Below are 5,860 nucleotides of genomic sequence, written 5' to 3'. Positions count from 1 at the left end.
AGTCAGATCAGTCAGGTTCGAAAATTAATAAGTTTGTGCATTAAAATTATCTTTACAGCCATGAATAATGAAGCTCATCATACACTACGTCCGGAGGAAAATTACCAGCTTGCTGAGGATTCCATGCGTGAACAGTGCCAGTATGAGTTGTGGCAAACACAAGCCCATTGTGGAGAATTGCATCGCTGTAATTGTAAAAGATGTGGGACTTGGGCTCTGTAAGAACTGTCCATCCGTAATCTTCGCCGCAAAGGAGGGCAACTACTGATGTCAAAAACAGCAACAAGAGAGAAATTTTTGTACCCCCCAGCAGCTGTGGGAACTTGGCAAATATATATCTTGTGAAATATAATAGCACGAAGGTTGTGGTGGTATATATTTGGAATGTGGGTGGTTTCAAACGGCACAGGGAGAGGAATTTCACGGCGAGTGTAGACGTTGACAAGTTTCCATTTGCAAGCAGGAAAGCCAGTGTCAACCATGGCAACCCAATCTCCATTGGCACCTACCCACTGCTTACCCGTACCGTCTGGCATCACAACGTCGGAGGAGAACCTGTCCAGCGGCGTCAGCTTGCAATCCCGTGCTACCTTCATCGGGTGAGAATGAAGAACACATGGCAGGCCAAACGGGAGAGAAAAAGATAGAGTTGCACTATCATTTGCAGAGTCGAAAAATAGTTTGGACGAACCGACGAGGCTCGCGGCGGTGATGACGTCGCATCTTGTTACGAGTTCTTCAAGGGGACCTTCGGAAAAGACCTTCTGAAACAGTTCAGAGTCATCATTTTCCTTGTTCGATGCCGCCATCGCAGGGCAGGGGGTGGGTCTATGAGGTTTGGGTTCAACTGATTGGAGTTTAATTTGGGTTCGATGGCGGCAGGTGGCGGGGAAGATGAAGAACGGAGGCTCTCAAACTGGGCGGTGGAATTGATTCTAAAGCTGCATGGCGGCGGCACTGGCGCGTGCTATGGAAGGTGGTCGATTGGTGCGGGCGGGGGCGGAGGTAGACGATGGAGGTGAACCGAAATAGGGCAGGTGGGGGCGGGGCGCTTGACTTCGCTCCTCTACACTCTACAGCATCTCCTCCTGTTTCTTGGAAAGTGTATAGACCCATAATAAAAAGTCACTGTTCCCTCTGAAAAGGTGAAGAACAAGTCACTGGTCTAACGTGCAAATTTGGACATCCCAAGCTATGTGTTGTCATGTCAATTCAATGTCCATGGCAGTATTTTGAATTTTGCGTGACCAAAAGAAGTACGCCTTGGCCTTTCACAATCGGGGTTTCTTTAGAGCAAGAACAATAGAAGAGCCAACAGCTGGCAAAAGTACCACGTAGGCGGGCTATAAGCGCCCACTATTGTCCTACTTCCTATTGGCGTGATACTCCCTCCGTCCACAAATAAGTGGACGTGCGGGATTTTCAAGGTAAATTAGTAAAAGGAAAGAAAAAAATGCATTGGAGCACTCGTATCTTAAGAAACACATGTACTCAACCATGGTTGTAGATTTTCTCGGCGCAAGACTTTTCCCCAGCAGTTGTGGCTTTCAGTTATTCGTGGGTGTGGGGAGGAGCTCCGCCGCATCGGTAGAAAGCAAAGAGGGACGGCGGCTCTCGATCGTGCGGTGTACTCGTAAATCACGTGCGACCCATGCCCTAATAATTCACAATGCATTGATGAGGGCTATCACTTCATCATCCAATAAAATGTACTTAGTAACTATGGTAATAATACTGTCTTCTCGCAAAAAAAATGGTAAAAATATTGTCTCTTAAGCCATGTACTAGTACAGTGCAAGATGCTTTAGAGAAATAAACCTATATTTTATTGCTACTCCGTAATACACATGGTTATTTATTCTAGGCAAATGCCTACCGAAAGATGTAGGAATAGGGAAATGTAGGATTGCAATGTCATGTCCACTCCAATCCTATATGAATTCATAGAATCCAAACTTTGTTTGATTCCACCATAGGAAAAGTAAAGCATTCTTAAAAAGAGGCATGAGTAGATGTTTAATTTTCTATGGAATCTGTGCAAAGAAATCCTTAGGAAAAATTCCTATCGGAAACAATCCTACAAATCAAACAGCCAAGGATTCAATTGTACCAATTTCCTATGCAAATCCTTGGTGTTCACCCAATCCTCTCGAATACTCATCCAAAAAATGCACTAATACTTTGATGGGGAGTTTTTGTATTCTAGGCAAGAATAGAGGGTTTGCGGGGATCACTTGAGAAGTGTATTAACCAAAGAAGGCATAAGTAATACACCAACACACACTAACATGCCCTTAATGGATGTATCTCCATAAACTCCCTCTGTTCTTTATTACTACTACTAGTTTATGTACTTCTTAACTAATATGGGATAATCATGAAATATATTTTCTAACATTCAGCCAAAATATAGTGTTTCGACTTTTTAAAATACTGAAAAAATAGTAATTAAAAATATTTGAGCTATCAAATCTAGGAAGTTTGAAAATATTTTGTATTCCGTCTGAAAGTTGTGTTACTTGGTGTAAGATTCACACAAAAATGATGAAAATATCAAACCTTCAAAAAAATTGTAGTAATTCAAACGTTATGTGCGTTTCATAATTTTGCAAAATCGATTCTATTTGCAATTAAAACTATAGTAGTTGGTGGTCCCCGATCATCTGATTTGCTCTTAAACAGCTCAATCCTAAATTTGAACCTCCCTGCAACAGAACACGATAGTTGGTGGTTTGTGCGGAAAAAAATTACAGTTTAAAAAAGTGTTTTACGCAATGAAGGCAGCAATAAGCGGTAGTTTGTGCAATTTCTACGTGTAAACAACATGTAGCATCGAAGTAATAGTACTAGGAGTACATAAATCTTGTGTAATTTCTAGTTCTACATATTACTAGTGTCCACTGTTTGAGAGTTGATGGTGAATGGGTCTAATTTTCAATCGAATGAGAATTAGCAAATTGATTTTTATGACAAAAGCATACAAAGGGAGTAAAACAACATACCCGCATTCGCCGCTGCTACCAGCATGCGATGCCTCCACGAGTGCATTGACGGCTGCTGCAAATCCTCGGAAGGCATCTAGGTTTTGCAGATCGTCGATTGCCGCTGTCCGGCTAAGCTTAACCAGCATAGCTGCCGCCAAGATATCTCGGATTTGGACCACAGGCAGAAGCTGATTGGGGTCGAAGGATTGCCTGATTCAGAATTTGAAGTACCAAGCCCTCGGCTCCGATGATGGAAGTTTGGAACTCGGCCCGGCCAGAACCTCCCAAATCTGTGTGTGGCATTGGATGCCCATCGGCATCCCCAATGCTGCCGACGCCGTGATGTGGTCGGTCGCACTTTGGTCCCCACTAAAGGCTGGGGCTGCAGCACGTCGCCGCCGCCCCCGACGTCCCCACGACGGCAACGCCATGGACTGAGGCGCTGAGTTTGTTGGCGAACCCGAAGCCCTGGATGGCAAGTGCTTCTTCACAATGGAAGCATCCTCACCCGGCGAGGTTCGCCCCCGGCGCATGCCTATGCTCCGACCAGCCCACTTTGCCGCTGCTGCCTGGGCTGCCGCCGATACCTGGGCCACCGCCGCTTCATGGGACCCCCTCCCTCCTCTCCCTCTCCTAGATCAAAGGGCGCCAGGAGTCTAGCCACAGCAAGACACATAGCCGCCTGCTTCATCGCACACCAATGGCACACAGACATTTGCGAGCTTTTAGCGCACACCCCTCCGAGGCTGAGTCGTGGAGCCTGGGTGCACGGGGCTATGGCTGGAGGAGTCGCCATGGGACGAGGGGTGTCGAGTGCTCGGGTAAGTATGGGAAAGGCAAAGTTTTGCATAACCTTATATGATCACATCAATGCTTCTCAAGGAGCCAAATACTGTATGAGAAACCGGAAAAGTTTGAACGTTTGAAAACTTTGCCGGCATAATGCATCCTTCCAATGCACGCCTACTAAGGTAGAAAGCCAACTCAATTGCTACTTTGTTGGCAAAATGTACCATGGCTCAATCTTAGGTCACACACCCATGAAGCCAAGTTAACACATCTATCAATTGGTATATTTTGGTCATATTAAAAAATTTACTTGAAACTTGTTGGTCATGCCATTCTACTACTCGCCTAACACTTCTTCTACGCGGGAAGGAGGGGGGTATGATGCTACCCTGAATTTTTATGCCCATTTGTATCTTGGTCAAATCCTAGGTTTGACCAAAATTTAAAACATGAAAATGAAAAATTAAGCCTGGATCCACTACAAGAAAAGTTGCCAAACTTTTCTTGTAGTGATCCTTCTTAATTAGTAACTTCAAAATGAAGCTTTTGGAAGGTTTTTGAAATTTCCATGTCTGAAACCCAAAACACCTCTTCATGATTGATTTCATAAGACAAATCGAGTTTAGGGTTAGGGGTAGATACATGATTTTTCGAGTTTGAATATGTCTAGACCTGGCTTATCAACTTGAATGCTTAGTATATGACATAAGAAGATGTACTATGTGCATTGGTTTTTCATTTATTTGATTTGTTTTGAATTTTTATGCCGAATCAAATTTTGGTCAAATCATAGGTTTAACCAAGATTTAAACAAGTTTAAAACATTAAAATGAAAAATTAAGCATGGATCCTTCTTAGTCACTCCAAAATGAAGCTTTTGGGAGGCTTTTGAAATGTCTATGTTTGAAACCCAAAACCACTTCTCTTCATGCTTGACTTCATAAGACAGATGAGTTTAGGGTTAGGGGTAGATACATGATTTTTCTGGTTTGAATAGGTCTAGACCTTGTTATCAAGTTGAATGGCTTACTATGTGACATAAGAAGACTATGTGCTTTGGTTTTTCATTTTTGATTTTTTCGATTGTTTTTATGCCCATTTGAATCTTGGTCAAATCCTAGGTTTGAACAAGAATTTAAACAAGTTTAAAACATGAAAATGAAAAGGTAAGCATGGATCCTTCTTAGTCAGTCCGAAATGAAGCTTTTGGGCGGTTTTCGAAAGTTCCATGTTTGAAAACCCAAACCACTTCTCTTCATGCTTGACTTCATAAGACAAATTTAGGGTTAGGGGTATAGATACATGATTTTTCTTGTTTGATATGTCTAGATATTGTTTATCAACACTTGAATGCTTACAATATATGTGACACAAGAAGACTATGTGTTATGGTTTTTCATTTTTGGGGGTTTTTTTCGAATTTTTTATGCGCACTTGAATCTTGGTCAAATCCTAGCTAGCTAGGTTTGACAAAGCTTTAAACAAGTTTAAAACATTAAAATGAAAAAGTAAGCATGTATATATCCTTCTTAGTCACTCCAAAATTAAGCTTTTCGGAGGTTTTTGAAATTTCCATCTTGTAAACCCAAAACCACGTATCTTCGTGTTTGACTTCAAAAGACAGAGTTTAGGGTTAGGGGTAGATACATGATTCTTCTTTTAATATGTTTAGATCTTGTTTTATCAACTTGAATGTTGACTGTATGACATAAGAAGACTATGTTTTTGAATTTTTTATGAATCTTGGTCAAATCCAAGGGTTGACCAAGATTTAAACAAGTTTAAAACATGAAAAAGAAAATGTTTCAAGTTCACCTTTGGTTCGATCTTTCAGTAACCAGGCGCATATATATATGGATGCAAATTGAGATAATTAATTCGTGAAACATTGGAAATGTCCATCGTGTGTCATGTTTCCCCCTCACATGAAAATTGGATTGGTGGCAGACAAGTAAAAGCACATTTATGTGCGACAACCCAAAATGCACATATTTTGCTGAGTTTTCATGCATGCATTAAAAGTTGTGAATATATACATAAAATGCATGTGGGTCATGATTGAAAAGTTTGACATGTATATGGTTCTT

Source organism: Lolium perenne, chromosome 2 (assembly GCF_019359855.2).
Source record: "Lolium perenne isolate Kyuss_39 chromosome 2, Kyuss_2.0, whole genome shotgun sequence".
NCBI classification, from domain to species: Eukaryota; Viridiplantae; Streptophyta; class Magnoliopsida; order Poales; family Poaceae; genus Lolium; species Lolium perenne.
The sequence above is the reverse complement of the archived record's forward strand: the minus strand, read 5'-3'. Positions refer to the sequence as shown.